General features: G+C 39.0%; 1 long non-coding RNA gene across 2 annotated transcripts; it reads right to left on the bottom strand.

Moving 5' to 3' along the window:
- Nucleotides 1–456: 456 nt before the first annotated feature.
- On the bottom strand, nucleotides 457–24,577 carry LOC142050430 (uncharacterized). Of its 2 annotated transcripts, none has more exons than XR_012658034.1 (4): nucleotides 24,452–24,577; nucleotides 22,029–22,134; nucleotides 21,094–21,128; nucleotides 457–1,101 (listed from the first exon to the last, which is right to left on the bottom strand). It is a non-coding gene; the product is annotated as an uncharacterized LOC142050430 (long non-coding RNA). The 2 variants fall into 2 exon arrangements; XR_012658033.1 differs by lacking the exon at nucleotides 457–1,101 and adding an exon at nucleotides 11,291–15,066.
- Between the last annotated feature and the right edge of the window lie 204 nt (nucleotides 24,578–24,781).

Here is a 24,781-nt window from a genome sequence, read left to right on the forward strand (position 1 = left end):
GATTATTCCATATGAATTCCAAATAAAATATATGGCTAAAGTAAATTTTACTTATGGATATTGATTGTATTGACTGAAACCTCCTCCTTACAAATTCCCTTGTTTGTATAACAGAAATGTTATCACTTGGCTGAAAAAAAGATGTGTATAATGAATTTCAGCATTGCATATTTTACTTAACAGTGAACTGAAAAGCTTTTATTCTTCAGAGATTTGTGTTTTGATTCCCTATAAGATGGGGGGTATTCTTTGTCTTTGCAGATTGTCTCTACAATCTTGCCTGCATTTTTGCACTCAGATAAACTGCAATATGAAAGGCAGAACAATTGTTGAAGCCTGTTCCTGTTCCTCAGACATCTGCAGAGATTGTATTTCTGATTTCATCTATACCTAAGCTAGCAAAGAAAACCTCTTCCCCCCCCCCCGCCCCCGTTTTTTGTTTGTTTGTTTGTTTTTGAGAATTTTGGTAAATAATGATTGTCTTATGCTGATTAAGCACATCTGTATTTGTTAATAATCATATGGAAGGACAAAATGAAGTGAAAAAGAAACTAAACCTCAAAATGCATTAGTCCGTGTTCCCATGTGAGTAAAGTTAAATTACTCCCATATTGCTCGGCTAAAGTGGTGGCATATTGTTTATTTTTTAATTCATGCTACAGTCACCTTTATCACATACAGTGTTATATATCTCCTCACAGGAGAGCTTCATTACAAGCACAATCATAAGAGAGTGACAACCACTTAAAATCTTCAGCACCTGCAAGGCTGCCTCTCTTCCTCTCGGTTGACTCCACAGAGTTCCTAACTCAGATCCTTAGGTAGTCAAACGAAGACAAGTGGAATGAATTTGGACCAGTGTTCCCAGCAAATATTCAGGGAGAGGCTGTTAGTCCAGAAAACATATCCCTGGTCATAAAAGAGTGAGAAGCAGCAGAAGAAACATTGGATAGATTACGTGAGGTTCAACATCAGCTAGCAGATTATGCTCAGTAGGTGCAACATTAGTAGTATTGGGCACCAGGTACAACATCTGGTTCACCACAAGGCTCTGCAAGAAGTCAGTTTCTAGAAGAGTTAGTTTATGTAGACGTGGAGACTCTGTGTAGAACATGGGAAAAAGGAAAACAAAATAAATCATCTAACATAACACTTCAAAGTCAATTTCATTTAGTAGAAGTTAATATGTGTCGACGATGATTAAATAAGTTGTGCCTGCTGTCAGTAGAGATGAGAGCTGAGGTGGTTTGGGGGCTTTAATGTAAAAGTTTTAATCTGGTTTATTTATGATTCTCCAGTTTTTAACTTCTAGGTTTAAAAGGGAAGTTTTAGGAATAACAATGACTGAACTGTAACATATCATTTTATTGTTACAAAGGTCCAAACTTAACTTTCTTGTCAAGCTACCTTTTTGTCTGCAGTTACAGTATGCAATAGCTCCCAAAGTTCAGAACCCCTCTGTCTCTCATTGTGCTGTAAATATACAGAGTACAAAACTTTTTCATATTTTATGGTCTACAGAGATGACAGGCAGAGGATGCAAAGGACTGACTGGCTCTACGCTGTAGCTGATGAGTGGGTGTAGGAGCACTTTTACACCCAAAACACTAACATCTCCCAATCACGTGGCAGACTCATAATCTGCAGGCTGCATACCTAAGCAGGCATGAGTGGGGCACAATTGCTGAACTAACTCAAGCATGTAAATTTGCATATATTTCAGTTCTCTCTGAGGCCATACAAATATATATGTATAAATGTATGTGCACATGCATATAAATGGCATTCTCTATGGCAAGTTCACTTTGTCTTGAGGAGCTTGTCTTCAGAAAATAGTTATGGAGATCTATTTTTCATCCTGCTGCATACTGGAAGTGTAAAGCACCAGAGAAGTAATTGAGTTCTTCAGGATCAAAAATCTTTGGCAGAATCAGCAAAGTAAATCCAGATCTCTTCAGTCACAGTTTTTTGTTGCCACAAAATGAATTGTTTTACCTTTGCACACATAGGTTTTGTTACAATGATGATGGTTTTAATACTTGAAACTCCAGATTTGACACCCAAATGTTTCAAAAGGCCTGTCTAGACAGTTCATTCTTATGCCACAGGTGTACCTAATCATTCTATGCCTTAGTTTACTGATCTGCAAAATGGGAATAAGTTAAATTTGATCCTAACTCCAGGAAAAATATCTGTTAACTGCATTGACTGTATAAAAACTTAAGGATTTGGCCCTGTTCTGACAGTCAGTAAGCTCCAGTGCAAATGTTCTACATGTGCTATTTGACCTCTACAGTTGAGGATTTAAAACTTTAATTATAGGAACGAGAAGATGAGAACAGATTCTGAGTTAGCTACTTTTTTTGAATAGATATTCAGACTCCAGGGGGAATAGTGATTTGCAGGCTCATTGAGGGAGAAAAAGGATGTCCTTTCTTTCCTAGGTGTACGGGGGGAGGAACAAAAGGGGGCCTTGATACTGTTCCATTAAAATAAATCACTTCTCAATCCAGGCGAGAATTTGTATCAGAATATTTGATAATCGAAACTTTACCAACAAGAGCAAATCAGAGAGGACATTTGATTACACAGGGCCAGATCCTGCTAAGCCTCCCTCAGAGGTGTTTTACTGAATTCAGGAACAGATCAGTATGCAGAAAGTTACCTGGATAAGGCTGTTAGACAGCGGAGTCTGTGAAAGAGAGAGCTGTGTCGCTTCTTTGTTCTGGGGAGAGTTGGCAGCGGACAAATTACAGAAGTACTAATCATACAGCCCGACCTCCAACTACCATTGAAATCAGTAAAAAACATTTTCCTTTGACTCCAGCAGGGACAAGACAGGATAGTTAGGGTTAATTAATTAATTACTTTGCAGAAAATACTTTGAAATCCTCTGATGTGGAGATCCTATATAATGGCAAAGTGGCACTGAAATCCAGAGAGGTGTTTACAGAGCTGTCATTCATCAATAGCAGAAAACAGTCATTAAAGTTTAGTAGATCTCCTCATTTCATTCCATTAGGGTAGAGAGATATTTTCCGGGTTTAAATTCTCTAATCAACAACGGAAGCACTAGTTTGGAAACAGGGAAAGGAATGGAACTAGCAAAAATTTGGTCAATGGGTTAGTCTAGAAGCAAAATGTGACATAAATATGTTGAAACAGTCAAATACTTTCCTGAGACATTCTCTTAAAAAGGCTGTGTGTGTATCTTTACCTTATTGGTAGGATATTTATTTCTGGAATTTAATCACAGAATCATTAATGTTGGAAAAGACCTCTAGAATCATCAAGTCCAACCATCAACACAACACCACCATGCCCCTTAAAACATTTCCCAAAGTGCCAAGTCCATGTTTTTTCAACACCCCAGGGACAGTGACTCCACCACCTCTCTGGGCAGCCTGTTCCAATGCCTGACCACTCTTTCAATTTTTCCTATTATCCAGACTAAACCTTCCCTGGCACAACCTGAGGCCATTTCCTCTCATCCTATCAGTAGTAACTTGGGAGAAGAGACCAACTCCCCTCACTACAGCCTCCTTTCAGGTGGTGGTAGAGAGCGCAATAAGGTCTCCCCTGAGCCTGCTCTTCTCCAGACTAAACAACCCCAGTTCCCTCAGCTGCTCCTCACTAGTATTTATGTTTTATTTGTGCATTTTGCAATGTTACATATTTGTGTTTATGTGCACATCAATGTACTTATAGATATTCTCACAGCTTTACTTTCTGTGTCATTTTCAGTTCCTTAGAAATTACCACAAAGCACGCCTAAAAATAAACTCATAAGCCTGAATACATATATATATATTTAGAGGACATAAAGAAAGTTAAAGTTTTTACCCCAAATAATTATTAGCAGTAAAAATGGCCTGTCTGCATTCTCTTTCAGCTGTAGATTACAGTACCTCTTATAAGCAGTCATTTAGTTTTGTAACGCCCTGACAACATGGTACAATATTACCGTTCCCATTTTATAGATGAGAAGAACCAAGGCAGAACAATTAAACAAGTCACCCAAAGTTATACAAGGTCTGGGGCAGAGCCAGGAATAGAATCAAAGTCTCTTGAGTCCCTGACCTTCATATTAAACACAAGATCATCCTCCCTCTGTTTCTAGTTAGAGCATTCAACTCACCCCATCTGGTGTGCATGTGTAATTTGTACCGGAGGGGTAATTCATCCCCAGAGGAGGGCATGCGGGGCTTGCAAGGGGTGTCAGCTGTGAGCTCAAGATTTGCATAGCCTGAACATTCATCGAAATGAGAGTTTCTCCCAAGGAGCATCTCTAGTAAACACATAAAAAGGGGTAATGCAAAATTCTGTTTAGACCTCTTCAAGCTTTTAGAGGGTGATTTTCCTCAACTATTTTCTTCTGATTGTAAAGCTAAAATGAAGTGAGTAACCTCAGGCTTCATTTACTACCTTGAAACTGTCATTTGGTGTTTGGGACAGGTGATCATTTAACGTCTTCTTCTTAACCCTGCAGGGGACAGGCTGTTGATGGTGAGTGTGTGCTGATAGAACCAATCCTTTACATGGTCTTCACATGCTTAATTAGCCACTGCAAAATGAATGCCTCTCAGCTATCAGTGTCATCGTTGGAGCTCAGTAACATTCCTTCCAAAGAAGTACTGAAGATTGGAGGGAAATAATTGCAATAACAGTTAGAAGAACCTTAAATTTTATATATGTGTGTGCATACACTTACACATCTATACACAAAAATGTACATATTGTCTGGAAATTATATAAAATTTCCCACTTCATGTTTTAAGGCTACCTCTCTGGAAACTGAGGAATTATTTGTTAATTAATTGACAGATTAATTGATTATTGTTTCTTTTCATGGCACCAATTAGGACACAAAACTGATCTAATGTGGTAGATTGTCCTGGGAAGATTCCCAGCCAGATGGCTCAAATTCAGGAGCTTCAAATTAGGATAAGAATCCTGACTTTTTGATGCTTATCTAAAATGAAGTACTAAACATTTTCAGATTCATCCAGGGCTAAAATCAAAAACAGTCATTGGCAGAAAGTGGACCTGTCCACTGGGAATTTCAAACATTTCGGATTCTGCATTTTTAAAATATTAGTCACAAAAGGAAGAGACTAATTCTGCTCTCTCATCAGATCGCTGTATGAAAGTGGGTAGAGAATCAGGCTCAGTATCTGTGCTTAGAGCAAAAAGCAAGATAATTTGATTTGTTCTTTGGCATTACAACAAGCAAAATGTCACTCACTTAAGCCTATAAGTTTTACAGTAATATTGGGCCATTTCCTGCTCAGGTTGAAGTCAATGAGTGTTTTCCACATGACTTCAGTAGTCAATAGGCTCATATTTGCTTTAATATTTTTCTTTCCTAGGGGAGAAAACCACTTCTGGTGACTTCCCCTAGGGGGTCTAATCAAACAAACAATTATTGACAATGTGCTTTCCCGAGTTCGGGCCTTAGCAGCACAGACCAGGAGGTGAGAGTGGCCAAAGGGCAGAGGAGTCTCCTCTCACCTGTGTGGAGCTGTCAAGTCCTTGCCTCTCTTGCAAGCTTGTGATACTGTCCACTTGATTCAGGTGTGTGGCGAGGAGACAAAATAATCCTTCAGCCTCCTTTAATATCTTCAGCTTGTTATTCCATCCCTGACCAAGATCACCTGTAAAAGGGTCATCTTGGAGACATAATACTCTTGGGAGTCAGTGCCTAAACAGGTGGAGATTGTACATTCGCCCCTATCTCGTCCCCATTCCCAGCTTGATAACTGTGCAGAGACATCTGCAGTAACCCCTGCTCCAGCACAGATTTCTTCAGAGGAGATGGAGCTACTCACATGAGTAAAGCTGAGCTGGATTGGGCCCAAATTTAGTATTAAATCCTGGCAGTTCCAGAACTGTAGCTTTAACAAGGCTTATTTGAGATGAAGGCACATTTTTCAGTGCTCATAACAGCAGCAAGATTCTTATTATACAGCATTTAAAAGCAATAATTTCTGCAGATTTAACCTCATAGATTTTCTAATACAATAAAATTAAATTTAAAAAACCCTGAATGCAGCAGATATAACCCCTTCATGTGCAATTAGCAAATTTTAAATAGAAACTTTAATATTAACATTATTCTTTATGCCTCAATGAGTGGAATATTATTTAAATTGATATGACATAAGAGGATATAAATAATTCCTAAGTGTAGATCTAAACTAGAATTTCAGACCATATTGAAATGGCAAAACATTATCAATTCCCTATTTCCCAATGTGTCATTCATTACAAGCCTGATGACACATTTTTTTAAAGAGATTAAATTAGCATTAAGTCCTGATAAACATTATAAATAAATACAAAAAGCTATTCTGAAAATCCAGTGTAACATAAAATAAATGCCTATGCTCCACTAAATTTCATCTTCTTTCTGGTAGTTGAAAAAGTGTTGCAAGCAGACACATAAGTTGAGAGTGAACTGCTGCTCTCTTCACTGCAATGAAAATATAAACATATTAAAACTTGGAAATGTAATTTAATTAAGGACAATTCTTTATTCCAGATAAACCTATAGTTCACAATGGGGAGAATTACGATTGACATTTTTACTAAGGAAAATGAATGAAAAAGTTCTCTGTGCTGCTTTGTACAAGTTAGATAAAACAGTTGTTTTCTCTTCCACAAGGTATAAGCGTAAACCTATAAAATCATGACAATCTATGACCAAAAAGAGACCTATGATCCACATATATTTTTTATCAAAGCAGTAAGGTTAGCCCAAAAAGATCAAATGTATTGCAGTCTAAATAGTTATTTTTTGTTGACTACTTTTCTTCACAATTTCAGGGTTGGTTTGGGGGGTTTTGTGGGCTTTTTTTTTTGGTTGATTGGTTGCTTTTGTTTTTTGGCTAGGTAATTCATCAAGAAATATACAGCTAACGAATGTTATTTTTTTGTGTGTGTGATGGCAGCACATCCAGGAGGTACCAGACCTGCGTCTTTCTTATGCAAAGTCACTTCAGGCTACAAGTCTCTTAGATCATTTGAGGTGAGTAGTTTAGGGTATAAATCCAGCAATCCTTTGCCAAAATTCCCTGTAAAGTCAGTAGAATTTGACCTTTGCAAAGTGATATTTGATTGCTGTTTCTTATTAAACAGATAGGAAGCAAACGATGAGGATCAGGCATTACCTAAAACTTGCTTTCTTCAAGATGCTTAATAAGGAAGTTTATCTGAGTGAGGAAAACAATATCTTTCCTAAAGGTTCTCCCTCTATTTCCCACAATGGTCTTCAGAAAGCCAGAAAACATTTCCCTTCCCAAGGCTATCAGGGCAGAATAATTAACACATGGTACAGTTCAAGATTGCTTTATATCTACAACTACAAAATACACACAGCCTCATATCCTCTCTGACACATGAATCTCACTTTCCACATAACCTCAATTCAAGGTTATAGTTTTGCCCATTTCATTTTTAAGGTTATGTTACAACCCAGTCTCCAGTTTGATATTATTTTTTAGTGAAAAATCCACTTTCCAAAATTCTTCAAAACCTGAATCACCTGAAATAGGCCACAGCCAGGTCACAATATGAGAAGAGTGAAGAAGTGCTCTCAACAGATCATGCCTTGCCAATGATGCTGAATGATATGTTGTTTTGACATGATGGACAGCTTGAGTATGTGCTTCACCCCTGTGACAGTCAGTAAGACCAGGCATGCACATAGGTGCTTATATGCCTAATAATTACATTGCAAATTACTTGTGCCTTAAACTCTTCATGAAATTATAAATGCCTGTAATTCTATGACCTTGTCATGATAAATTCTTACAAGCTCCATAGCCAAGTTTTCACCAAGAGTAAATCGCCAGCATGATAATGAAGTTGATAGAGCTATACTGAATGGACAGTTAGTGTCTCTTATAATCTGCAAGTCAAAATCACGAAAAATAAAAATAAATAAATGCCAAAAGGAATAGGCAGGTTAACACAGTATTTGGAAGATTAACAGAAAGAAGAACATCCCATGGGAGAGAGAGAGGAGGGGGGAAGGATGGAGGGAAAACGGCCCAGGACTGGGAGTCCTGAGAACCCAGACTTCCTTCTGGCAGTTCTTACTTAACTACGAGGGCTAAAAACCAAAAAAAACCAAAACACACTTGTCTCAGTTTAGTTTCTCTGTAAGTTAAATCATCATTCAAAGATACTTTAGTATTCACATTCCATAGGTTGAAGTAGGGAGAGAACTTTCTGCCTCAGGTGTTCATAGAAGAATAATCCATCTTCAGTTACAAAGCTTCATAAGAAGGCAGGCACTTCACGGTACCAAGGAAAAAATATTTTTATTTTCTAATAAATATCAAAACTTGCAGGCTTCCCAATCCCTCTGTCAAAATAGAGCTGTTCTGAATAGAGCACTTCTCAGTACTACCACTAGTTTTTGAAGTTTCTGTGGCAAGTGAATAATGGATAAAATAACAAAAATATCCTAGAACCAACATGAACTCTGTTCTTTCTGCAGCTAAGAGTAGAATGGCAAATAAGGGGAAGTGCTTCCAGACACACAAGCTAATCAACCGTACACTCTGAAGCATAAGATTTGATTAACCTTAGTGTGTGCAGGTACAAAAGCTGCTCTGAAGGTAACTATTTTTCTTTTCTTCTTCTTTCCTTTGAAGTGATAGAGACAGGTTTTCCGTCTAGCTCTGGTCACCATTTCCTATTCTGTATGATCAAGCATATAGTCTTTGTAATGACATCCACTATGCACATAACTCTTTGAAAGCATAAAATAACTCACCAAACCAGTCTAGCCCCGTTAAAGACAGGCACAGTTCTTCCTGTTGACCAGGGTGAAACCAGGAAAATAAGCATTAGGGATTCTAAAATACATATTGCAGCCAAAGGCTAGCCCCATATTATATTTTACATTATACCTACCTCAAATATTAGGAAATCCATGAGCTGAACTATTAGATATCTGAAAGAAGGCAATGGAAATGTGTTTGGCCTCATACAGGGCTTGAAAAACTGAGACACAAGTCCCTCTTGACTGTAACCATGATCACACCGAAATACACCAGCAATTCAGTGAGCTGCCCACTCTATAAACAGGTCAGCAAAAAATGAATATGGTGAAACAAAAATGGCTCCAAATTCCCATCTACCATTCCTCCTTTCCCTGGTTTAGAAACAGCATTGCTCAAAACTGTGCCAGACCAAAAAGCCAGCAGCACTGTCCTTCAGCTGTGCTGAAGCAGGAAGGTTAGCTTTGTTTTTGCTCCAAGGCTGGAGTAACACAACTGGCCATGTTTGGTTATGCACTTTAATGGTTAGACTTTGTCCTAAAGAAAGAAATCCAGGCTTCTGTGGATTTTCCTCCCCTGGTCTTAAGGGATTCTGATACTTGGCTTCTATTTTACTGAATGGATAAGACTAAGTGATCATTTTGTAAAATACTGAAATGTAAATAGTTAGGCACAGTTGGTCACTCAGATTTCCTGAATAATCACCCCCATGAAGGGAACAAACACAGCTCTACACAAAAAGCATTCAAGGGAAAAGCCATCAGAAAAGGTCTATCATTTTCAACATCATGCAAATTAGCTTCTTAGCTCTGTAGAGAGGAAGCTGAACCAGCCCTGCAGTCTGTGGGAGAAGAATAATACTCCTAAATCCTGAACAATACCTCTCCGTGATATTGGCTGGACTGGTATATCCAGTTTAGAATTTGAAAAAATGTCAGAGGAAATAGATGGGAATGTTATCTAAAAAAGCTTCTAGGCTGGTATAGACAGCAGGTCAAGTTGTTTTGGGGAAAAACTGTAATATTGGCTACACACACTTCTGTGCTTAGTACATTTTACTATGAAAATGAGCATCCCTGTAATGAAGAGCTAGCAGCTTATTTTACACGATGGGACACATACGTTGAAATGGGTTAGCTGTTTTGTCAGAGTGCTCCAAAAAACTTTTGGAATACATGATGGTGCAAACAAATGAGCATTTCCACACGCTTTCCTTTGTTTAGGATTTTTTTTCATGGTTCATACATCTCACTTTTTCCCACTGGGATGTGTTTTCTCTTGGAGCCAGCATTGCATCTGGCGTGTCTCCTGTTGGCTTAGTCCACAGCACTGCACCAGCTTCTTTTTCTCTTTTAGTACATGGAACTCTTTTCTTACTGCCTTGTGTCAGGGTCTCTGTGTGTCCCTTATTCTCCACTCTCACATCTCATTTGCTTCTATTTTCCCTCTGAAGCAGGGATGCTCTGTGCCTGCTACTAAGGTGACTTCAAATCTTTGTTCCCTCATTCCTGTTTTCCTTCCTTGTCCTTTACTTCTTCCCAGGGAAAAAGTACGTATCAGCCATTTCACTTTTCACCTCCCTGGGGAGGGCAGATATTTCTCTCTGCCAAGTTTCCCAATCCTCACATTACCAATCTGTATTGCCTTAAACTGCTCCATGTTTTCAGTCTCTTTTTTATTCCACTCCCTACCATAATTTTTATTTATTTTCAACCTTCATAGGAAATAACGAACAATTTCAGATGATACTAGGAAGAAGAATAAAATTGAGTCTGTAAATGTTCACAGGAAAAATGGAAACAAATGATTCTCCCATTTAACAAACACCTGACTGACAATATCCAGTGACTACCACTTGAAGAGTAACCAATTTAAAGAAAAAACCAAAAGCATTAAAAAGAAAATTATAGTGACAGTGGTAAACTCTGTGATGTCATCGATTTGAAAAGATATTCTTTCATTCTTTTTCTTTCCTTCTCTTCCTACTTTTTCTTTTCCTCCTCCTCCTCCTCCTTTTCCTTCTCCTTCTCCTTCTCCAATATCCATTCTAATTCCATGATGAATTATCTCCCTGAGCTGATTCTATATTCTATAGAAGATTGTTCTGCGTGACTATGGTAGCCTGCTTACATTATAAACCATGTAAAAGTGTATAATAGAGGGTGATTTTAATGGCTGCCATAAATGGTTTCTTTGACTGTTCCAAGGCTGTAGAAGATGGTGAGCCTCCTAAAGTGATGTGAGATTCTCAGTGTCCTCCATCCAAAGTACAGTTTTTCCCCAGACCCCATTGACAAGCCAGATCAAATGGAAAAAATATTAAAATGAAGCACACTTCTTTCTCCTTCCCCTTTTCACTAATCGTGGTATGTTTTTTTCTAAGATATCCCATGTAATCAAAACAGTGGGAAAACTTAATAAATGCCTAAACATCTGTTCACTTTTAGTTTTATGAATGTTTTATTAATGATAATTATCTTTATATTTCAATATTGCTTGGGAACCTCAGTCATACATCAGGATCAGAATTATACATCTAGAGTACAGTATACTGTCCAGTCCATCAGGCACTTTTTGTGTACTACCCCCACTGAAGCAAAAGAAGACACTGGGATTCATAAGTATGAGCAACCTGAGAAATAAGTGGAAGAAAATCCCTTCATTCAGAGTAAGAAGGTTAATTTCCATTAGGATTAAAAATAATTGGACAAACAACACTATGACATTGCCCTCATCTAGGGAGATCAAAACTGAGATGGAAGAAGCCCAGAACAGCCTATGGTAAGAACTCGACCCTGAGAAGGGACCCGGAACAACATAGCAGATACTATCTTTCCCTGGTCTATGTGGTAGAGGATTGACAGTGATAGCATGGGTTATTTCTGACAGTCTGTTTTACCAAGTAGTGAACAGAAACCTTTGTTAAATGAATCTTACTTCTCTGTGTTTTCTTGCTATTCTCACTCATTGAGAGGAATACTATATTTCAACCTTTATCCCTCTTTACAACACTCCTGCTAGGCTTTCTGTCTCTGTCCACAAAGGACCTCTTCGGTTTTATTTTTGTAACTTGTTCTTTTCCTTCAAAAGTGTCTTCAATAACTTGGCTTCAGTGACGAGGCAATTTTTTAAACCTGTAGCATGTTGACCCCTTTGCAGTCAGTTCAGGATTTACCCAGATCCAAAAGCTCTGGAAAAAAAGCATCCATACCTGGATGGTTATGGTTGATCTAGGCTTTGTCAAATGCTCAGAAATGGATATTGCCTTTGCTTCAAAGACCAATGATAAATATCTGTCCAAATTATTGAGACTTCTAGGACATCGTAGGCTTCTCCTCCAGTATGAATATTTTTGAAGTTGATGGGAATATAGGGTCTCAGACAAAGCAAATAATTCAGGGTTTTAATTGAACCCAAGGAACTTTTGTCTTTATTTATTTGACACATTCTAATTTCTTTTGAAAACAATCATTAGCCAAATCTCATGATTTTTTATGTCTCACAATGTTAAGGATTTTGCTCAAAGGTTAAACTTAAAAATTATACCAGTTATCAATAGAGAGTAATCTCTAATACAGAAAACGTAGCTGGAAGGTATGTTGAGAAACCAGTTGTCCATACTCAAGGACTCAAGTCTACTTCCTCAAGAAAAAATCAATTCTATCCACACCATTCCTGATAGATGTTAATAATTCTTGAAGACCTCCAGTGATGAAGAGCCTACAGCTTTCCTTCACTAACGATCCCAGAACTTCATTATCATTATCTTAGGGATTTCTCCCTTTTCTTTTTCATAAAGTGTCTCTGTCCTCTTGTGTTCTTACTGTGATGATCAGATAATTTCTTTCCTTTTTAGAGTTTAAAATTGCAGCTAAACTTTTACTAAATCTGAGTGTCTTCCCTGCTAAGACTAAGTGTTTGTACGCGCACATAAAGTGAAGCCAAAAGGGCTGCAAACAAGAATGACTTCAGAAGTTGCTTTCTAATTCAAATGAATATTCAGGGTCCCTTCCTGTCTCAGCCAGTCCTTCTGCAAAAAATATTTTTGTTTATGAAAGACGTAATATAAACCTCAGCACATTTCCCTATTTCTTCTCCCTTTCCAGATTTCTGTATAATAAACAAAACCTCCAAAATAAATAATTAACGAAAAATGACTTATTTATAACCAGAAATGTTTGGCTACCAGATGGTCCAGAGTATATCTTCATATAATAGGATCTCAAGTACGGTTTTAACTCTGCGGGAACAAACAGCAGAATATTAATAAAATGTCAATTAGTTTAATTTAGTCTCATATGTATTGAATACATATATTGGCACCTACTTGGTTTTAATTTCATTTTGGGATTCCAGCTGCTATTGAAGGCAGAAAACTTTTAAGCAAGTAAATTAAAAAATTTGCAAAGACAAATAAATATGTCAAAGCATAGAAAGAAATAATTTTAAATGAACCTGACAAGATGCTTCACTGGGAATGTAAAAACTTTTTGTTCCTCTGCATTGTTAATGTCCTTGATTGTGTTCTTTCTGACATAAAACTGAAAGTCTTATCCCAATTCAAAATAGTTTTCCTTATCAGCAAGATCCTGAAATATTTCTAAAGCCAATGTTCCTCCCTCTCCCCACCCCACATTTTCAGATTACTAAAGTTTTTTGATGCATGGGTAGATTTTTGTATAGATTACGCAGATTTATTTTCCTCAGACTTTGTTGACTCTTCTGAAATACATTCTCAGACCCTAGATTGAAAGTCACTGTTCTATGTATTTTCCTGAGTTACACTTGTGTTAAAGGCATCTCAAAGAAATTAAACAATTATAATAAACTCACTGTGAGTTAGTCACAAGACTGTATTTGACCATGCCTCCAACGCAAGATATTTGAAGGATCAGGCTGAGAATGGATGATGAAGGCAAATAAAGTGAAATTTAACCTCAGCTGTTGTACTGGATCTGGCTGGGATGGAAATAGCTTTCTTCACATCAGCCTGTAGAGTGCTGTTTTGCATCTGTGACTAAGACAGTATTGGTAACACACCAATTTTTCAGCTGTTGCTAAACAGCGTTTGCTGTGTCAAGGTTTTCTCTGCTTCTCACTCTGCCCTTTTGCAGTGAGTAGGCTGGGGGTGGGCAAGAAGCTGGGAGGGGACACAGCCAGGAGAGATGACCCAGACTAACCAAAGGGATATTCCATACCATATAGTGTCATGCTCAGCAATATGAACTGGAGTGTGTGTGTGTGCGCGCATTGCCTTCCAGGTTAGCGGTTGCTTGGAGACTGGCAGGGAATCAGTCTGACTGTGGAAGGTGGCAGTTGCTTTTGTATCATTTGGGTTTTCCCCTCTTCCCTTCCATTAATTTTCTTGCTTTTGACACTCCTATTTTCTCCCCCATCCTGCTTGGGGCAGGAGTGAGCAAGAATCTGGGTGGGTGTTTAGTTGCTGGCTGTGGTCCACCCACCACAGATGTTCACCAGTTGCATCAAGGGCTCCAAAATCCATCTGGGAAGGGAATCAGTGCTTAATGATTAGCCATGGCTGAGCTCAATGCTATTTTAAAAGTACTATAAGTACCTGAGTCGACTGGGCTATGTCTACTTCCACCATTAGAATTGAGTTACATATATCGAGTATCACGACCCTTTTGTTTTCCAACATATACTGGGTATCACCAATCTGCAGCCTGGGCCTGATAAATCCACATTGCTCCTAGGAAAAGCAAAGATGGGAATGCTTGATGTAGGGCTAAGCTGTCCTATGTTGGGTTCCGTGCATGCCTACTCTGATCAGAGTTCATGATGCCTGCATGGGTCCGATTTTAAGGTTTGAGATAATCTAGGATTTGTTCCACCCATGATCCAAAATTATATTGAGGTATTCCACTCTCACTGAGATGAGAAAAAATATTAGTCAATGGTGATTGAGCTCTGAATTAAGAATAAACTCAGATCTGTGCTTAAATTACAATGTGGTGTTAATCTTTAATTTAAAACCAGAAATGTCTGCACAGGTAGATGTCAGAAGTGACTGCATTAAAGAAAAACCCTTAAGACAGTTTTTCAGGATTACTTAACTTTCTATCTGTGCTGCAGCATGGAGTTCAAGCCTTGCACTTCTCTGAGAGTTCAGCGGAGAACATCTACAACTGTGTCCTATGTAGGAAAATTCCCACATTTCAACTTAATGTGCTGTGTCAGAAGTCCTTGTAGTGCTGGATGTTAGAGTTACGTAGATAGCTCCGTTTTCCAGATTCCATCTTCTTTTATTTGTCCTTTTCTGTGAGGACAAAATACACAATTTCACACTTCCTGGCTATAGTAATTTCCTTTAGGGAAAGATGAAGTACTAGGGTGAACACAGCTACCGCTGCATTTTCTGAGGCAAAGGTATGCACAGTACATAGGGAGGTGCTAAGAGAAGGGACCTTGGTCCCTCCAATTCTTTTCCCAAGAAGAAATACATGCATGTCTTTCAGGCATACTGTGCTCTTTGGACACCAGGTTGCTCCATTTAAATTTTTTCTTAGAACTCATATGTGTTTTACCTCTAGATAAAAGCCTATGTTCTTGTACTCTTATTAAAGCCTATATTGATATTTTATCCTGGATATTTTATCCAGGACGCAGGTTTTTCCCGTGCTGCATTGCACTGGAATTGCTGATGTCACTTAAATCCTGTGTTGCCAGGGGATAGTTTAGTTTATTTGTATACTGCATATAACCGAGAATCGTCTGCAGCTACACTGGCTGCAGAAAGGTAGATTAACATTGTCTCCGACATGTAGATCTTGGAGGTTTGTTTCAATTATTATTTGCAGAATGTTCCGACAGAGAACAGAACCCCTTTGCACTTGGGGCTTTATAAATGTACAGCAAGGGATGCTACTTACTTTGAAGAGTCTACAATATAAATAGACAACAGAGAGGGGAGGGAAATCTTGCTCAAGTCTTGCCTAAAGTCACACTGCAGGGAAGAGCTGGGAATAGTATCTAGGTCTCCTGATCCCCTCAAGTCTGTTGCTTTATTCACTAGGCCATGTTGTCTCCCTCCATTTAATTCCCTTCTCCTTTTCTTTATTCTACTGGATAAAATTCATCAGCACAGGTTCCTATATGCAAATAGACATTCAGTTAAGGGGAAAAAACCCACAAAAACCAACCCTCTGGAAAAACAACCCTTCTAAAGATTTATTACAGTGCTCTTTGAATAGGGTAGCTGCAACATTCAAGACTCTACCTACGGGATCTTTGTATAGGGAATTGAATGTATTTTTATTTCTGGTCTGTGAAGGAGTGGTAAATTTAAGATAATATGCAGCTTGGCCTGTATTGTATGCATGTACATGTTTACCAGAAACTTGTTATCTGTGGGATACAGAAAAAAAGTGGCATTTGGATGGGAGGAGAAAAAGAAATGTCTTAAAATATTTCTTTTCTTTTTTAAATCCTGTGCATGCCCAACATCAGTTCAAAGAATTTCCCTTAACTTGAAAGCTAATTGGCATGATATCCCCAGACACAGGATGACAGAAACATAGGCTATTTATATTGGGAAAGACCTTTAAGATCATCAGATCCAACAGCTAATCTAACACTGCCAGGCCACCACCAAACCATGTCTCTAAGCACCACATCTGCACAGTTTTTCAAAACCTCCAGGGATAGTGACTCCACCACCTCCCTGGGCAGCCTGTTCCAGCACTTGACAACCCTTTCAGTAAAGAAATATTTTCTAATACCCAATCTAAGCCCCCCCGATGCAGCTTGAGGCTGTTTCTTCTTGTTCTATTGCTTCTGACTTGGCAAAAGAAGCTGACACCCACCTCACTACAACCTCCTTTCAGGTAGCTGTAGAGAGCAATGAGGTCTCCCCTCAGCCTCCTATTCTCCAGACTAAACAACCCCAGCTCCCTCAGCCACTCCGCATCAGACCTGCTCTCCAGACCCTTTCACCAGCTTCATTTCCCTTCTCTGGACACGCTCCAGCACATCAAGGTCCTGCTTGTAGTGAGGGGCCCAAATCTGAACAAAATATTCAAGGTGCAGCCTCACCAGTGCCGAGCACAGGGGCACCATCCCTGCCCTGCCCCTGCTGGCCACACTATTGATGACACAAGCCAGGATGCTGTTGGCCTCCTTGGCCACCTGGGCACTGCTGGCTCATGTTCAGCTGGTTGTCAGCCAGTACCCCCAGGTCCTGCTCCGTTGGGCAGCTTTACAGCCACTCTTGCCTAAGCCTGTAGCATTGCATGGGGTTGTTGTGACCCAAGTGCAGGACTCAGCACTTGACCTTGTTAAGCCTCATACGATTGACCTTGGCCCATCGATCCAGCCTATCCAGATCCCTCTGAAAAGCCTTTCTGCCCTCAAGCAGATTGACATTCCTGCCCAGCTTGGAGTCACCTGCCAACATACTGAGGGTGCACTCAATCCCCTCCCCCTAGATCATTGATAAAGCTATTAAAAAAGACTGGCCCCAAAACTGAGCCCTGGATAACACCGTTTGTGACCAGCCACCAACTGGTTTTAGTTCCATTCTCCACAACTCTCTGGGCTTGGCCAGCCAGCCAACTTTTTTCCCAGCGAAGGGTACACTGGCCTAAGCCGTGAGCTGCCAGCTTCTCTAGGAGGATGCAGTGGGAAATGGTATCAAAGGCCTTACTAAAGTCCAGGTAGGCAATATCCACAGCCTTTCCCTCATCCACTAAGCGTGTCACTTTGTCATACAAAGAGATCAGGTTAGTCAAGCAGGACCTACCTTTTTTAAACCCATGCTGACTGGGCCAGACCACCTGGTATTGCTCTTAAAGGCTGCTGGAAGATGTTCTTTCTTTCTTTCTTTCTGTCTTTCTTTCTGTCTTTCTTTCTTTCTTTCTTTCTTTCTTTCTTTCTTTCTTTCTTTCTTTCTTTCTTTCTTTATTTATTTATTTATTTATTTATTTATTTATTTATTTATTTATTCGAAACAAGGTGCAGATTCAAACAGCCTTAAGTAAAATTTCTGGGTTACGTGACAGATGCTTGATTATTGGGCATTCCTCATCACTCCCATGTCTTTTCTTCTTATTCAGTGATGTACATTGGTGTAGATAAAAATCACATTAATGCACAGGTTTTTTTATAAACTAGGCATCTTATACAGTTGTGAGCACAGAGAGCTATCAATCAAGCTTCTTGGATTATCCTCACTGGAAAACTCTTTGTTGGTGATCTTTACAGTGGACTTTTAAAATGGTGTTTTTAATATGTACAATTAAAACTAGATCCCTTTGTGACATTTTCCTTGAGGTCCTCTAAATTCTGTGTAAGCAGAAGCCTGAATGTGAGTTGAGCCACTTCAGAGTGTTGTCCCTAAAACACTTTCCTAACAGGGCTGTGCTGTGATCACTCCTAGCAATGAGCTTCCTTCCTCTTTGACACAAGTCCCACAATTTGCAAGAGAGGGTCCAGAAACCCCACTGAATGTTATAACCCTAAATTGAGTTTGAATGATATATCTCAGAGGGGGCTGTCATGAAGCATCTGAATTGAAACCTTTCTATGGGCTTAGACGTATATGTGTGAGAAAAATACTACAGGTGGTTACTCTGGTGGGAACAGCTACCTATTGATCAGAAGGTGATTTCACAGCTAACTCATTTGATATCTGAGTTCAGTCCTGCATCTTCCCACAGATTAGTTATGTTACTTGGGACAAGTCGGCTTCCCAGTCATATGGCATATCTGTTCCCCCTGTTGCAATGTAGGGAATAACAACTACCCTTTGCCTTGTTTGCTTAAACAGCAAATTCTGCAGGCAAGACAGGATTCTTTATTATGCATATGAACAACATCTGGCCTAGTGTGCCAGGTGCGCAAATCATTTATTTATGTAATTAGTCAAAATATGAGCTAAACTGTGATAACAAATCCATGTAGACGCTCTTAGTCCAGGATGAATATAAGGTAAGTAGTGTAAATTCTCTTTCTTTTAAAAGCTTAGTACGTATTACCTCATATTTGCTACAGGCTAAATACACGTGAGCTGTCCCAGATGAGCTGGCGCAGGATCATTCATTACTCTTTCTTGTTCACATGTCTGAGCCTTTACACACCTGACTATAATGCTCTTAGTAAAGTGAGGGATGTTTACAGTGTTAGTTGTACTAGACTTGAATTTGAAGGATAATTAAAACTTCTCACCCTCACTTAGGCAAAGTCTGTTATTGCCCCTGGGATACTTCAGGGATAAGGAAATTGCAGGAAACTCGGTTCCTCCAGAGACGCTTTTGTTTTCTGATCAATTAAATGCTGATGGAATAGGCAGAAGTTTGGAGAAGTAAGAGCTGACCATCAGTGCAGTGACTTTTTCTGCACTGGTAAATGGATGTGTGTTCGTTTATCGTCTGATCCAGAGCAAAGCCAAGCAGGTCATCTCAAACCATCTGTGCTTTGCATTAGCTTGTTTGTTTTCAAATTAGAATGGGACAGGAGAGATGAGCTTTTACATCCAGCTACAGTGTTCAGCTGAGACCTAGCAACTGAAAGCAAAATTTTTCAGAGATTATGCTGCTTGCTGTACTGCAGCTCAGAGATGTTTGTGCTGTAGATATAGCATGTAACAAAACTATTTAGACCAACGGCCATGGAAGCCCAGGACAAACACAAAGTATATAGAACTGCCATGGTTTTCCAGATAACTAGTAGAAAAGTAACCATATAATCTCAGATACCTCTGCATCAAATTCAGCTCTTGAGTAAATTATATGAATCTAAACAAGTTAGTTAAATTTTACTGGATTCACACCAGCAAAACGATTGACTGTGTAACATCAAGCACAAGTGCTTAGCAGGAGCAGTAAACACTTGGTTTTGTTCTAGAAATGTAGAAATAGGAGATACTTGCTGTATGTATCATTTCTTCCCCTTTAACTTCTCTAATTCAGATTAAGTATGCCTTTAATGAAATTAAGTAATTATTTTTCACTTGTATTTCCTTCTCCCCATGAGGATTAAGCTGTAAAGGGTGTAGGGGGGTTTTTTTCCCCCTTTTTAAAAAAAATTTTAGTACTTTTGACTTTGTCATCCGACATAAAGTGGGACTGGGAATTTTTTTGTATCTTTACTGACAAATCTATATTAATAACAACATCAATATTGTATTAAACCTGAACTATGGGGATAATTTGTTATCACACTGAAATTAGTAAAGTTGCATATCACATGACGAGTCATAGAATATGGGAAGTAAAACGACTGTTAGCTTGGGTTATTATTACCTCATTATGACCATTTAAATAGGCTGTAATTCTGAGAATTTAAAGGTCATTTTGATTTATTCAGTTTAGTTTGTTATGTGATTAGAAAACTAATTAAAGAACAAACAACATGGTTATATCATTCTTAATGGCAAATATGTGCAAAGGGGTTACTTATTCCGAAACCCAACAGAATAATTAACATTGTTATAATTTTCAACATTCAACATTCCTTCCTCTCAAAAATGATTATTTTTCCCTTGCATTAAAATGGTTTCATGCATTTTTGCTCTTAATATTTTGAAAAGGATGTCCTATGAATATTTAACCTCAGGCCTGAAAGACTAAATGATCTCTAGTTAGTTTGAGCTTTCAGAAAAATGACAAAAATAAATAAATATGGAGAAAATAATAATCTCTGAAATAACCTTTAATCCCCATGACTGACCTACAATTTGTTCGTAAAATAATGACTGTCAAATGTTTAATGTTTCCACAAAGCCTTACGCTGTGATGGTAATTCTTCTGCACTGCTTATTCAATGAAGTACCTAAGCTTACACTTAAGCTCAGAAAAATGCTGGGGTGCCTTTAGCTTCAAAAGCCTTGAGCTCTTATAAAATTATAAGCCATGTTTAAACACTTTTTTGCATAGGCAAGAATGTTTACTCTTTTGTGAGTATGTTGTAGAATTGGACCACAGTGAATAATGCTGTTTAACCTGGCTCTGATCTGAAGCCTGCTCTAAGATGGACAGTGAAAAAACTTAACCCACAGAACCCAGGGCATGGCTATGTTGCATGTTCATGCAGAGGTAGATGAAGAGGATTGCAGTCAGACAAAAGTTATGGGAGAGATTTCTATCTAATAAGTACAGAATTCCCAAAGAAATTAGCGTAACCATGACAAGAAAATTAACATTCTGATTTTACATTAAAATATGTCATTTTAATTTTGGCCACCAATGGCAAAATGTGTCTGTTTCTCCAGTTCAAGTCTTACCTTACAATGCTCTACCCCTACCCCTTTTTACAGCATCAAGATCAGTGTTACATAGATGCTACTTACCTTCCCACACTGGCATTAATATGAAGGCTTCCTATCTGAAAGGAGCCAAATGGAAAATAAAAAGTTTATTAATCCTGTGCTTTCCTAAGAAGTAGCATTTCTGACAATATCAATCAACATTTTTATTTTGTGGTTTTGGCTTAGAACTGAATATTTCTCCAAGGCTGTGGGGCCCTGTGAAATTCAAAGGTCATGCGCCTTTTTCAAAAAGAAAAAGAAAAAAATAATAATTCAAGATCCTACTTTTTTTTCAAAAAATAATAATAAAAAAATATTATATATTTTTAGGTTGTCCCAGTGTTGAGTCAATTCAGCTTCTACTTAACCATAAAGGGGTCTTCCAGAATCATAGATATCAAGGCTGCAAATGACGTGTTACGCCAATCCAATCTATCTCTTTGCAAATGTACAATCAATATCTAATATGAACCCATTACACAACACCTGATACAAACTCAGTTAAATACTCAAATTCCATTTGCTTCTGGAAAGGGAAAACCAAAGACAGCCTCCATGCTGAGACATATGCAATACGTAGCAAAGTCTCAAGTCAGCTTTACACCCAGATGAAATTACAAAAGGCTTGTTAAGAACCTAATTCCATTCTACTTTTACCAGATCCAGAAAACCTGTTGCTAACATAATTATTTATTCAATGTTTTTTCTAGAATGTGATGTTTCTTTAAAGCTCAAGATTCTGGTATCGGTGTCAGACATGGTTGACAGGGGAGAAGTGGATGCCACTTGTGCATTTCCCACAAAGTTGGAGGATGTCACTGTAGCTCTTACTCAAGAAACAACCCTCCCAACTAATCCAGGGAGAACTGACAAGGTTATCATCAGAGGCGGGTTGCTAGAGGACAAAGCTGACAATAAAAATGAGGGCATGTGAACATTAATATCCAAAGAGACAACTACCTGCTGGAAGCACTTGCCTGGAAGAGATGCAGGGATTGAAGGGAATGCCTGTGTAACTATGGTCCTCTCCTTGTCTCATCCCAGGAAGTTTTGAGGCCACCCCAAATCGGCAGTAGCTGTGATCTAAAAGGCAACAACGGGACTGTCCTTTTGTTATTATGCTCTCAAATTTTCCACGTGGAAACTTGTTAACGCTGGCTGTTCCTTCTATGTCTGTTTATATGCAAGACCTCCACCAGCAAATCAATCCTCACATTGTAATTACACACATTTAACATGATATGTTTGTCTTAGTGCACTGGTGCTATTCGTTCTGTGTGCAGTGTCACACAGGGGTGTGATGTGTAAGAAAACTGAACAGAGGAGCTAACTGATATGGAGAAAGGAGAGAGCAGGCTGTGCAACAGGGTGGTGAAGTGGAGAAGGACTCAACTGCCCTTGGTGCTCTGTGACATACTGAAGATAGCCAATGGTGGTTTAAAACAAAAATAAATAGAAATGGTCACTTACAAGGTCACTGTATCTTTCATAAATACCACTCTTCTCTGTGATGATCTGCCTTTGGCTTTATTCATTCATCCTCATTATCCCCTTTTTCCTTAATGAGAGCCTCCAGGTCTCCCAAAAAAACAGGTTAGGGAGCAGACTGCTGTCTTGGAGAAGTATGAGAGAGGGAATTTGACTGCTGACACCTCAGGGCATTGCCCTGGAAAATGCTATGTGCATAAACTTTCCTGACCCAGGAGGCACCAACCTGCAGAGATATTTTCCTGAAGCACTCTCTCCAATGCTCCTTGCTTGATCTGCCAAAAGGAGCAAATGGAAGAAGAAAAGCGTCCTATCTGGAAAAGTGAAGCCCACCACGCATCTGGTTCAGCCCCAAACTGGCAGTGCAGTTGAACACACCCATTTCTGTCTGCTTCCTTTGTTTGATTGATGCCTCTGGATGTTTAGGAAAGGAACAGCAGAGGGTTTGCAGCAGTCTGGTGTCTGCAAAGCCATGCCCCTTCCTCCTCTCTGTGCCAGCCCAGAAGCAAGAGTCAGAGAGGAATATTTAAGGAGAATTTAATTTAGTATTTTTAATATTTTATTTATTTTAATATGATTCCTGACATAAGATTGGACTGTGAAGCTGGAGTCCATTGCTTGACCCTGAAGTTTTTTTGTGCAGCAAGTTTAACTGAGGTAGTTCAGACCTCCAGAAATGCTTAGCCTGGCTTGAGGCTTGTTCATGCAACAAAAGACATTGAAGCATAGAGGAATATTAGGCAAGATGTGTAAATGGTAATAGGAATCTCAGTTCAGTGTTCATTTTCCTACAAAAATTTTCTTAAATAAAAGGGAAGGAGCAGAGCATTCAACTTAAAACTCTTTTCTGCCAAAATTTTTGGGCCAACCCCTCTGCCTAGTTATAAGAAATTCTGAGCTGTCCTTCCTTCTATTTACAGCCCACTGCAACATCAGGTCAATTCCTTCTTGCAAACTGGTGTTCAGCTGCATATCACTGTATGAAAATTTCTTCTCATGAGAAAGGAAAACTGAGCTAGCCCTCACTTGGTACCTCTAAGAAACTTAGTAGGTACAGGTAAACTTATAAGTACAGGTATAAGGCCTGGTCCTTTCAAGGTGACCTTGCTGGAAATAGATCTTTTGCTCTTTTTCTTTTTTTTTTTCACAGGCTTAGAAAGAAAAGAAAAAAAAAGAAAAAAAAGGAAGAAGAAAAACCCCAACCAATCAAAAAATCAACAAAATCCCAAACAAAAGACAGTGTTAGGACAAAGGCTGGAATCAGTGTAGCAAGACTACCTTTAGGTAAGGATGACCAATATGCCATAAATGGGAAGTGTATTCACAGGGCAGAATCTTATCCACTCCTATGCTCTGACCATGATCTATTCCTCTCCTCAAATGAAGCTATGGAGTATATCAGTTGCTCCCTGCCCTCTTAGTACCTAAGCTTGATTTCTTATTCTGCACCAGAGCCAGAGTTCATACCACCTCTGAGCATAGCTGAATGATACTAGATGATACCTAACCATACAGGCCACCAGGGCTGTTTCTCTCATGCTTTAAGTTACACCTCTGGATATGGTTACAATTGTCTTTATTTATTTTTTTTTTCCTTTTCTGTGGGTAGAAGTAAAGAAAACAGTGCTTTCAGTATGAGTTGACCAAGCCCAAGCCAACTTCAAACTATGGGTTGCCTGACTGTTTTCCAGTGGCATTACACTCTAAGCAACACTGTGGAGCTGCTGAGAAGCTGTGTTAATGCATCTCCTCCTCATCCGGGAAGCTCAGAGGACAGAGAGGGTACGCTCCCATCTGTCTGCAGAAGATTGTATAGACTTCCACTGAGTCATGAGCTGGACTTTGTTATTGTGTAATGAAATTAATTAAAACCTCTCCCTTCCCCCCATATTGGTTAGATATTACGACTCACCTGGTTGCCTTCTGAGCATAATAAAACTTGACAGGATTGGAGAAGGGGGGAGATGCAGAGGAAGGAGGTGATGTGAGATGTTTCTTCCTCTGTGTCTTTTTGGCTTTTCAGTGCAAAGTCACATTCTGTCATGTTACACGCACACCAAAATATTTAGAAACACACAGGGCAAAGATCAGCTTGCAAGCATGAGTTCATGAACTCTGCCAGTGCGCAGATCTCTCTGCCAGAGCAGCACAGCTTCCCAGAGGCAAGTCAAATGAAAACAGTCAGAATAATACGCTCAGGTAACAGAAAAGGCAATTGTATGGCCAGGACTGATCCTGAACA

Source organism: Phalacrocorax aristotelis, chromosome Z, assembly GCF_949628215.1.
Source record: "Phalacrocorax aristotelis chromosome Z, bGulAri2.1, whole genome shotgun sequence".
Lineage (NCBI taxonomy): Eukaryota > Metazoa > Chordata > Aves > Suliformes > Phalacrocoracidae > Phalacrocorax > Phalacrocorax aristotelis.